The following is a 12,524-nucleotide window of genomic DNA, read 5'->3' on the forward strand; positions in this document are numbered from 1 at the left end:
ATGAAGAGCTTCGCTGCCCACCGTTGAGGACTATTTCTGAATTCTTACCAAAGCAAAAGTGCCCTCTCCTTCCTAATACTATATTGTAAACTTTTAATTATCATTTATGTGGGAATCAAATTTTGACGTCGATTACATTGTCACATAGAAAATTACATTGGTTAAATACAATGAAATAATTCAAAATAATAGTACAAAAGTAATTAGGCAAGGAAGAGCACAATAACTAAAGCTTGTAAATTTCTTTTCATGTAAACTAAATCTGGTACACTTGATGAATAAGACACATTGGAGGATTATATTGGTACAAGAATAGTTAAATATGAATATATGACCATGCTAGGTTCATTTATTAGACAAATAAGTTGTTGGGATACTACTTTCCAACTCACCCTTGATTGTCAAATTGGTTGCCAAATTTCTGACATGGCTAGAAGATTGAAAATTCCAGCTTCTGATGTTGGTTTGATCCATCCTTTCACAAGTTTTCCGGACTTATCATGCTGTTTGATCACTCTCTTCACAAATTTCTGGGTTTATTGCACCTTTAAAAGCCTCAATAAGCCTCAGTAAGCCTTGGATGTTTTGGAGTTAATTGAGTTTCCGGGCTTATCGCGCCTTTAAAAGTCTCAATAAGTCCAAACTGTTTTAGAGTTGTACAAGTAATTCATTATTTTATAGACCAAAATATTAAGATAATTTATTCTAAGAAAAAGAAAAGTAAAAATAAAAAATAAAAAATAAAAATCAAGGTGCTGGATTATTAGAAATTACATTACTAACTCAAGTGCTAAGAAAAAAAAAAAAACAAACAAACCAACAGGAAAGAGGAAGAAGCAATTGAATGGTCATCAGATATAAAAATGTAATGATTCAAGTTCCAAATGATGAAACAAAATACCATCACGATAAATACGTTATAGAATTATTTTTATTTTTTAGCTCAAAGAGGTTTGAACACAGAACCTAATATCAAATTAATATCATGTTAGAATACAATGACTAATTTGACACACAGTACTAAACAATCAAAGGAAAGGAGCTAGTGAAGAATTATTGAATTTCTTTTATAGGTGACTTTTTTTGTTTGTGTCAAATCATTCTAGTAATAATATATAATATAAGAACCCTAGAGATGTGATAGTAGGAAGTAGGAACATACCAAAACCAGCAAGCCTCCATCGGAATTGTTACACTAGCCTGAGGAACTAGTGTATGCTTCAAGACACTATGCCTGACTAGTTTTGTCTGGTTGCTGAAAAAGGCAATTTTATACCGAAAAGACTGAGTTAAGGTGCAAATTTAAGAAAGCTTGAGTGCTTAAGGAATTAAAGCCATGGGTAAAAAAAAAAAACACTTTTTCTGTATAGGTAATGTACTCAAAATAGATCTAAAAGAAAATAATAATTTATGTTTATCCCGAGATAAATTTAAATTGTATATATCAATTATCATGTCAGGAGAAGGGTTAGAAGTAAGCTTGATCATAAAATCTAAAAAACAAAATTGAAGATGGTTAGGCAAAAAACTTGCCATTCAATAGTAGTGTATACAGTTATTGTTGTGTGAATGTTTTCTGGTAAATCATTGATCCGATTTAAAATTCCCCTAATCGAAGTTCTTTGCATTCTCATGAGGACAGTGCCTGGTGGGACGCAACGCAAGGGTGCTGGTTGGGTTGGAAAACATGGATATTTCCAATAACTACAAAACATAATCATTGGGAGACTGCAATATTCGTTGTCTAGAGGAATATTTAACCCTCAAGAATGGGACTGAATTGGATCCATGACATGCCTTCCAAACCAATTTAGGAAGCACAAAATCACAATTTCAGGACAGCAGATAAGGATGGTGCATGAATTGACATTTACTATGTTGCCAATTTAAGAAGAATTCCCTTTCATTTTGTTTCCACATATACCATATGTGCATTGCGATTATCATCAAATTTTAATTTCATTCCAAGTCATGGCAATTTTTCCAGCATTCATAGACAATATATGTTTAACATGCCAAATACATGCACATTAAGATAGGGTAAAAGAAATTTATATCAATCCAAATTATTGTGCAAGTCCTACCTACCGCAAAGTTTTTTCCTTGCCTTTTGTTCCCAAATAAAGATTTAAATCTCAATATCCTTTTAATTATATTTATTGTTCAAGGAATCACACTTGGCGAATTGAATTTAAGCATACATTCCGATGGAACTGAATTCTCTTTATTTCATAGTTAAGATATATATTTTTTTAATCTAATAGTCTAGAGAGTGTAATAACCTTTAAAATTATAAATAACGTGACATTGAATAGATATTTAAATTTATAATAATTAATATTTGCCTTCTCATATTCACTAGCCTGCCAGGTTTTCAAATATTGCTTTATCTATTTATTATTATTACTAAAACTTCAAATATTTACAAGCTTATGGGATTTTTTATTTAAGAAATACTTATTATCAAACAAAGAGGAAAAATTAATTTGGAATATGATATTATTCCTCATGCTTAGTTTATTAGGCAATTATCAAAAAAAGTTGTTTTGGCAAGAGCTGAAATATAAACCATTAAAAAAAATGAATTCAATAACACTTGCAATAAAAAATATAAAAAAATAATTGTATGCTTAAATTCAGAGCTCTTTGTTTATGTAAAATAAATTTAAAAGATTATTTTTCTTAGAGTTATATAAGAAACAATTAATTTGGAATATGACATTTCTGCTTAAATTGAATTGCTTTTGGTAACTGTTGAAACAAAGTATATCAAAAGAAAAAAGCAAATTTTTATAACATGCTATAAAAAATATAAAAAATAAGAGTACACTTAAATTAGTGAAAATAATCAAATAATTTTGATTCACAATATTTTCACAACAAATGCTAAATAATATGTTGTAAATATTGGCTATTACTGGCAAACAAAAAAGTAATTTCAATAATGAATTCAACTTAAAACTAGTAACAACTTATCACCTATAATTTGTTTTTAAAGTATTGTGAAAATGTTGTGGATATAGCACTTCTCATTTGAGTAATGTGTGACAATTACCCATATTTTTCTTAGAACCCTAATTATATTTTAATAATTTGTGATCTAGTATATATGATATTTATCTTCAAAAAAAAAAAAAAAGTATATATGATATTTATGTTTATGAGAACCCCATTCATAATATGTTAACGGTTTTATGGGTGTGCCTTTATCTTAAAACCTTCAGTCTCTCTCTCGTGTGTATATGTTTGGTTCAAAAAAAAAAAATGATAGATAATTGTCCCACATTTCTTGAGAGAGTTTGTTCTGTATGGTATAACTTGCCCCTCTCTCCCTTAAAAGTTAATGTAAGGACTCGATTTGCGATGACCCCAAAATAGTATTGGGTTCGCACGTAAGAAGGCCCAAACAATATAATTTGTATAGCATGGGTTTGAAAGACTAGACCTTGGTCACCGAACGGTGGTTAGTCATGGTGTTCATACAAGAGTAAATCGTGTTCGCTCGAGGAATCGTTCTCCTCGACGCGGCTTGGGAGGCTCTGGTTTTTGGCCTTTTTTCCCAGCCCCTTTCTTGGCGCATCAATCTTCACATTATATAGCCCTTCTTCGCTGATCCTGGCCCTCCACCTGTTGATCAGGCAGGTGTCTATTCAAGTACCTATCTCATCAGCCGCCTCCTCTTACTTTTTGTTAGTTGTAAGAACCGAAACCATACTGTTCAGGCGTCTTTTCTCATTAATATGGTTAGGACGTTTGTGGACGCATTCAATGCGGAGGGGACGTATTTACCTTGAACCACCTCTACATCGTACCCCCACGTGAGTTCCATTCTACTCGCTTCTTCTTCTGGGGGTCTTTTGGAGGCTGCCTTTGATGACATGTCACTCTTCCCTTCGAAGTCTTGGGATGTCGAGGACAGAGTCATCCTCGGCTGCGTCTCTAGGCTATTTGGTCTTTCCCTACTCGTCCTCGGCAACTACCCTCCTCGACACCGGCCCTGGGCCCTAGTGGAAAGTGGGTCGGGTCGTAAGTTCTCTGGCCTCACAATAGCCCTTAAAAATCCTGCTGTCCGGATCCTCAGCCGGCTAGGAGGGTTTTGATGACATCAGGCCTCTGCCAAAGCTTGTCAGTCCTTGTCACCTATTGGTTCCCGAGACTCTTCGTCTGCCCGAGACACGTTCCTGGAACCTTTGGAAGGCGAAACGTGTCCTTATTAAATGCGGGCGGCTCTGTGCTTCCCACGTTCAACGGCGTGATGGAGATCTAACGGTGGAGATTTACTTGCTTTTATGGGCGGGAAAATTCGTGCAGTTACTTTTGATGGGAGGCATAAATGATTTTTGGAACTGATTTGTCTCTTCAGTTTTGCACTTAAGAATTCTAGCGCATACACCTTGGATTCATCTAAACTTTCGTCCAAACTCAAGTCTATCTCCAGCACAAAAAGCCTGTCCGAGGCACCTTTGCTCTTTTCTGTAAGTTCTCTGCCTCCATTAACTCGTGCTTTTTCTTTTCTGAGTTTATTTTTCTCTTGTTCCTCTCCTTCTCCCGTAGTTGGTTGAGTCTGTTTAGTAGTTCTTAGAGATGGTTAAAATGAGACTGAGGAAATTGTTTGAGACCGAAGAGGCGATGGAAAAGTTCATCGCCGATTATAGAATTCCCCCCAACGTGAGTTTGAAGCACTGTAAGATGGGGGAGTGGCATATTCTGAGAAATACAAGCGAGGTGGTAATCCCTGTTCTCGCCTTCGTAGAGGGGGGTATGAAAATCCCCATGGGGCCAGTAATGAAGAACTACCTTAGGCATTTCTGGTTAACTTCCACCCAATGCGCCGCCAATATGTTTAGGATTCTGGGTTGTGTGGATGCCCTAAATGAGAAAATGGGGCTAAGACTAACCCATCATGACGTGAATTGGTGCTACAATCTCCAAAAATTAAAGGGCAAAATCTATTACATGAAGACCAGAGACGAAAGGATTCGGCTAATTCAGTGCCTCCCTGACTCCAACAAGGGGTTGAACAAAGACTTTCTCATTGTATCTGAGGAATGGCACGATGGCGTTCCATGCCTAATAGTGGAGGGAGAACCAGGTGGGGTATAGAGAATGGAAGGGCACTAATCTTTTGCGCCATTTTACTTTGATGTGGTTCGGTTACTAACCATGTGCATGTCTTTTTCTTGCAGATCCCAACGCCTTTCATCAGCACTTTCACCTAGTTAACCGGGTGGACTTGGAGACTGTTCTTCAAGCGGCAGTTTTTGTAAATGACAAGGATGGTCAAGTCAGAGCCGCTCACAAAATCTTAGGGTACGCTCCCCTTCAGAAATCGTTTGCCGACCCAAAGCACGTGATTAGCGCTAACCGTCCTCGGCTTCCAAAAATTACCGTAGTTGAACAAGGGTTTTTGATCTCCGAAGGATCTCCTGTCCCAGAGGGCATCCTATTGGTGGGCTCTTTGTCACTTCATCGCGCAGCGGAGGATGAAGAAAATTTGGATCCATTCGAGGAGGGTTTTGGGGCATTTGATCAAGCCGACCCATCCGAGGATCCTTCTGGCGATCTAGGGGACCCAGACTTGTCCGAAGCGGAGCTATTGTTAGTGGGTACATCCTCCCGAGCCGAGATGGGACTTAAGAGAAAGCCCCCGACCAGCTTACTCGACCTCCTCGAGGGTCAACCGGGGAAGGGTGCGCAGGGAACACCGCAGTCCAGTGTTCCATCTCCACCACCTCAGCCCCAGACCATCCAGACTAGGTCATCCTCCACCAAGTCACAGCCACAATCTCCCCGCCCCAAACTTCTTGCTCCTCCTTAATCAACTCTGCCTCCTCTGCCGGAGCCCACAGACTCAAAAAGAAAGAGGAGTCCCAAGGGGAAGGAACCCATGGATAGGGGAAAGTCCCAATCCTCTCAGGAGAGGGATGAGACCTCGCGAGCCCAAAAACAGCTAAAGATTGGGCACCAAATTAAGGGGAAAGGGACCGAGGCCCAATCCACTCAAGCCAAGGGGAAAGGGATCAAAGCCCAATCCGCGCCGAGTGCTTGGCTTCCCGCCCCCATGCTCCACGGGGAGCCATTGCTGGAAACCGCGTCCATGAGGGACCTTGGAGACGGCGAGGGCGGTTACGTGGCCGACGCATTAGGGAGAACCATGTTGCTTCCCACCGATGTGGCAGAATTGAAGAACATGAGGATGCAGGAGGTTTTCCTCAGCGTAAAAAGGCACTTGTGCATGGTAAGACTCTGGAAACCTAAAATTCTATTAACTCTTGTTCCCGGAGTTTCACTCACGATGTATTTATCTCATTTGACAGGCTCTCCAGTCCACTTATAGGATGGAGGAGGAAGTTAATAAGCAGAGTAAGGCTGCCGAGAATGAACGTGCCAAACGCATAGATGCTGCGCTGACCCTCAAAACTTCCGAGAATGACCTCGCAAAGGCTAAGGAGGATTTAAAGGAGGCTATCCGGGAAAGGGATAGTGCCTCGGCGGGTTTAAATGGCGCCTAAAAACAGGCCGAGGAACAGACAAAACGTCTACTCGAAGCCGAGGATCAATTGCAGATAGCCAAGGAGCAGATCAATGATTTGAAGAAAAAACTAATCATGGTAGAGAATGCTAAGGGCGTGGCGGAGTTTGCCTAGGACGAAGCTGTGAGGGCCAAGCAGGAGGCTGAGTTTGCTAGAAACAAGGTCAAAGTTGCTAGGGATAAGGCCGAGGACGAGGGTTACAATACAGGGGTAGCTGAAACCCAAGCCTCCCTTAAAGCCCAAATTCCTGGAGTGTGCAGGCTATACTGCTCCCAGGTTTGGGAAGAGGCCTTAAAACGAGCTAGGGTGGATGCGTCGTCCGATTTGTGGAAGTTGGAGAGCATATTTTACCCTTATGCCATCCGTGAGGCTGTCTCTGCCAGCTCTGAGGCTGTGAGCGATCAACACGAGGCAGGGGTTACTTGGTCAGAAGCTGCACAGATCAGCGTCCTTTCTGGTGAGTTGCTTGAAGGGGAAGAGCCTCGTGGAGCGATAGTAGCACCTGGAGGTATTAATCCCGAGATGCCTAAGGAAGTTGCTGAGCCTGCGGTTGGAGCTCAGATTCCTGTTGCCGAGGAGCCAGCCATTCTTGCTCAGCCCCTGCAGGTAATTCCCCTCGTTGAGGTCCCCAAGAGTACTGACACCGATCCTGCTCAGCCTTCCCTAGAAGGGACTGTCCTCCAGGGCGTCGAAGCTAGTCCTATTCTGCCTTCCTAGGATGTGGTCGACACGGAATTAAAGAAGTAGAAACCTCGGCCAGCCTCCGCATTTGTTTTTAGTTTAATGACAAACTAGTTTCTCTTTTATTTTTGAAAACTTTATAGTTTGCTTGTAATTGAACCTGTTGAACAAATATATGAAATTCTTTTCTTCCTCTTTCCTTTTGATTACATGTTACTTGCCCTCGTCGATACTTACTATTGTTACGAACCTTATGACTTTTGAACTAGTTATCTTAATAAGTATATATAGTTATGCATACGATATATTTAGAATCATGTTTCGGAATGCTAGCTCATCTGCACCCATAAGGCATTGAACTCGTGTCTGAACATCCTTCAGTGGAGATATAGGCATCATCCGAGATGTCCCGTGTGTTGTTAGGTCCAACTTGGTATCCAGATTTCCTTTAAGTAGTTGGTTTCCCCATAGGTTTGAGTCCGAGGACCATGCAATACCTTGGTTCTATCCAAAACTTAGTTTTTAAGTAGTTGGTTTCCCCATAGGCTTGAGTCCGAGGATCATGCAATACCTTGGTTCTGTCCAGAACTTAGTTTTTAAGTAGTTGGTTTCCCCATAAGTTTGAGTCCGAGGACCATGCAATACCTTGGTTCTGTCCAAAACTTAGTTTTTAAGTAGTTGGTTTCCCCATAGGTTTGAGTCCGAGGACCATGCAATACCGTGGTTCTGTCCAAAACTTAGATATTTTCATTAAGTAGTTGGTTTCCCCATAGGTTTGAGTTCGAGGACCATGCAATACCTTGGTTCTGTCCAAAACTTCGTTTTTAAGTAGTTGGTTTTCCCATAGGTTTGAGTCCGAGGACCATGCAATACCTTGGTTCTGTCCAAAACTTAATTTTTAGGTAGTTGGTTTCCCCATAGGTTTAAGTCCGAGAACCATGCAATACCTTGGTTCTGTCCAAAACTGAGTTTTTAAGTAGTTGGTTTCCTCATAGGTTTGAGTCCGAGGACCATGCAATACCTTGGTTCTGTCCAAAACTTAGACATTTTCATTAAGTAGTTGGTTTCCCCATAGGTTTGAGTCCGAGGACCATGCAATACCTTGGTTCTGTCAAAAACTTAGTTTTTAAGTAGTTCGGGGATATTAGCCCCTCGGCCAAGGTGTGGGAAATTGGTTTGGGAGGATTAGCACCTCGGCCAAGCCCCTAGTGAAAAACGCAGCCCCTAGTGGAACTTTATGTTAGGGCGCTACAACGGGCTGTTGGAAGTGATGGGGGGTTCGCACGTAAGAAGGCCCAAACAATATAATTTGTAGAGCGTGGGTTTGAAAGACTAGGCCTTGGTCACTGAACGGTGGTTAGCCATGGCGTTCATACAAGAGTAAATCGTGTTCGCTCGAGGAATCGTTCTCCTCGACGCGGTTTGGGAAGCTCTGGTTTTTGGCCTTTTTTCCCAGCCCCTTTCTTGGCGCATCAATCTTCACATTATATAGCCCTTCTTGGCTGATCCTGGCCCTCCACCTGTTGATCAAACAGGTGTCTATTCAAGTACCTGTCTCATCAGCCACCTCCCCTTGCTTTTTGTTAGTTGCAAGAACCGAAGCCACACTGTTCAGGCGTCTTTTTTCATTAATATGGTTAAGACGTTTGTGGACACATTCAATGTGGAGGGGACGTATTTACCTTGAACTACCTCCACACCGTACCCCCACGTGGGTTCCATTCTACTTGCCTCTTCTTCTGGGGGCCTTTTGGAGGCTGCCTTTGATGACATGTCACTCTTCCCTTCGAAGTCTTGGGATGTCGAGGACAGAGTCTTCCTCGGCTGCGTTTCTAGGCTATTTGGTCTTTCCCTACTCGTCCTCAGCAACTACCCTCCTCGGCACGGGCCTTGGGCCCTAGTGGAAAGTGGGCTGGGTCGTAAGTTCTCTGGCCCCACAGTTAACATGACTTTTAATTAGATTTTATGGTGTACATTTGTACAAATTTAAGTGTACTCTTATAAACAAGGGCAGACCCACTAAGAAGGTTGGGGGCCATGCCCACCCCCCCCCCCCCAACAAAAAAAAAAAACTATTCTAACTTTATAAAATTACCTTTAAATTTTATTAAAATTCCCAAACTTTTCAAATATTAGATTTTTACTCCTTAAATTTACTTAAAACTTTCAAAAGAAATATGGTTAGCCTCCCAAACTCTTCATATGTCTTTTATGACACTATTAAATTGGTTCAATTTTATTTTTGTTATTATTTTGGCCCCCTATTCATAAAATTCTAGTTCCGCCCTTGCTTATAAAAGCACTCCCTTAAAATTAAGAGTACACTTAAATTAGTGAAAATAATTAAATAATTTCAATATACCTTTCCATAAACATTGGGGGTAAGGCTATGTTGAATCCCTTCTCCCAAATATCATAAAAGTGAGAGTATTGTGTACTTGTACAATCTTTATATTGTTACTATTATCTTGCCCATGGCCATTAAATAATAGAATTTAAAAAAACATTATAATAAACAAAAAAATAAATAAATAAATAAAAAGAAGAAGAAGAAAGAAAGAAAAAGAGAATATATGCTATGTCGACAATAACGTAATAAGGAATAGCTAGGACGAAGGCCTAGCAGTGAATGCTTTATCATAAGCTCATCTTTCTCAGTACATAACTTCTTGATACTAATCAGTGACTTTGTCTATGGTTTAATTAATAGCCATGTGGGTGCTCTTCCCTAATCATTATTCCAAATTTATATTGATACAAAAGAAGTTCGAACTTATCATGCTTTTCATTAATCAACTATAAATCATTTAGAAAAGTAGAGTGAGAGAATTGAAGTGAAATTTCAGTCAAATTTAGAGGATGAAATTTGTATATTTTTAGCATTTTCTCTCTACGTAACTCTTTGAAGTTTTGTTTTTTGCGGATTTTGTTTTACTTGTAATGGATCTTGTTATGAGGTTTGAGTTATTGATCTACTTCTTTGCGAATAGTTATTGATATTTGGTCGGCTATTGAACTTTTCTTAGAGAATAGTTTTTGATATTTTGATTATTTTTGTAAAAAAATAAAATTTAATTTTTAGTGAGGTGTTGCAAAATTATAAGGTGAAACTTTATTGGTGCGTAATCGTTGTCAGTGTTTAACTCATATGATTGGATTAGGAGAATGACATTGTATTACTTGTGTAATTATTTGTTTCGAGTCTTTTGACTGCCTCCAACCCCAGGCTTGACAACAGTCTAAAATTCCATTAAATCAACACAAACACATGCACACGGTGGGATTAAGAAGCAATCACACTCAAGGTTTTTTTTTTTTTTTTTTTTTTTTAAATTTATAAAAATGTCTCGCTCAAGTTTTGAATATGAGAAAGAATCATGAACTCACACATAATATATTCACAAAATAAAATGACTGCCATGGTGATAGATAAAAAATAAAATAAAATAAAAAATAAAACGAAGGATAATAATACTAAAAAAATATGAAGAGTTTTGTTTCCCACCATTGAGGACTAGTTCTGAATTCTTACCAAAGCAAAAGTGCCCTTTCCTTCCCAATATATTGTAAACTTTTAATTATCATTTATCAGCAATCAAATTTTGGCATCGATTACATTGCCCCACAGATAATTACATTGGTTAAATACAATGAAATAATTCAAAGTACTAGTACAAAAGTAATTAGGCTGGGAAGAGCACAATAACTAAAGCTTGTAAATTGTTTTTCATGTAAACTAAAGGTGGTACACCTGATGTATAAGATACATTGAAGGATAATATTGGTACAAGAATGGTTAAATATGAATATATGACCATGCTAAGCTCGTCGATTAGACAAATAAGTCGTTGGGATACCACTTTCCAACTCACCCTTGATTGTCAGATTGGTTGCCACAATTCTGACATGGCTAGAAGATTGAAAATTCCAGCTTCTGATATTGGTTTGATCCATGCTTTCACAAGTTTTCCAGACTTATCACACTGTATAATCCCGTTCTTCACTAATTTTCGGGTTTATCGCACCTTTAAAAGCCTCAATAAACCTTAGATGTTTTGGAGTTTGCGAGTTTCCGGGCTTATCGCGCCTTTAAACGCATCAATAATTCCTAGCTGTTTTGGAGTTATGTGAACAATTCATTAATTTTAGACCAAAATATTAAGAGTATGTATTCTAAGAAAAAGAAAAAAAAAATCAAGATGCTGGATTATTAGAAATTATATAATCAACTCAAGTGCTAAAAAAAAAAAACACACAAACCAACTCGTAGGAGGAAGAAGCAATTGAATGGTCAAATAAATAAAATGTTAGAATACAATGGTTAATTGTAATTTGACACACACTAAACAATCAAAGGAGCCCGTGAAGAATTATTGAATTTCTTTTATAGGTGACTATTTTTTTTTTCCCCAAATCATTCTAGTAATAATATATAAGAATCCTAGAGAGTGATATTAGGAAGTAGGAACATACCAAAACAAGCAAGCTTCCATCTGAATTGTTACACTAGCCTGAGGAACTAGTGTATGCTTCAAGACACGATGCCAATCTAATTTTGTCCAGTTGTTGTAAAAGACAATTGCATACCAAAAAGTTAATAATTCGTAGTTAATCTTCTAGTATGGTCAGTGTAAGATTGAATTTAATCAACCATCTTATTGGCTTTATTCCGTACCAAATTTGCTTGTATTTCAACAATAAGTAACCCTGTATTTAAGTGGAATTCTTGTAAGGGTAGTGAGTGAGATAGTGTGAAGAAATGGTCAAGAGTGTGCAAGAAAAACAAAGACTCGCGACTGGATCTCGCGGGTGACTCGTGACTGCAAGCTGCTAGAAGCTGCACACGTGCCAGGCGTGCCAAGCATGCTAGAAGTTGAAGCATTATGCTAGCTGGAGTACTACAAGACAAAATAGGACAACTGGCCGTTCAGTTATCTCGTGGTTGGATCTCGCGACTCAGTCAAGACGTGAGGCCAAGCCGTGAGCCAGCCTTGTTTTGAAAAACCTGACTCTTCACATTCCATTCTCACCCCAGTATAAATACCCCTTATACCCATGAAAGAAAGAGAGCTTCCAGAGAGAATTTTGAGAGAGAAACCCTAGAGAAAAATAAGATTGATTCATCCACAATCTTCACTTAAGAGACTCTTCAAATTCCTCTACTCTCTTCCTCTCCATTGATACATCCTTGAGAGGTTCTTGGCCAAATCCTTTTCTCACCATACCCATATCTGTGAGAAGGTTTATTTGGTGCTTTGGGAAGTAGTTAGGAAGGGACCAATTCATATTGGTTGATGCTATGGACTATAG

The 12,524-nt window shown here is 39.0% G+C and overlaps 1 long non-coding RNA gene across 1 annotated transcript; it reads right to left on the bottom strand.

Annotated features, from left to right (window-relative positions):
• Nucleotides 1–223: 223 nt before the first annotated feature.
• LOC115951333 lies at nucleotides 224–1,523 on the bottom strand. The gene is made up of 2 exons (XR_004083267.1): nucleotides 1,163–1,523; nucleotides 224–643 (listed from the first exon to the last, which is right to left on the bottom strand). It is a non-coding gene; the product is annotated as an uncharacterized LOC115951333 (long non-coding RNA).
• Between the last annotated feature and the right edge of the window lie 11,001 nt (nucleotides 1,524–12,524).

The sequence above is a fragment of the Quercus lobata genome, chromosome 7, assembly GCF_001633185.2.
Source record: "Quercus lobata isolate SW786 chromosome 7, ValleyOak3.0 Primary Assembly, whole genome shotgun sequence".
NCBI classification, from domain to species: domain Eukaryota; kingdom Viridiplantae; phylum Streptophyta; class Magnoliopsida; order Fagales; family Fagaceae; genus Quercus; species Quercus lobata.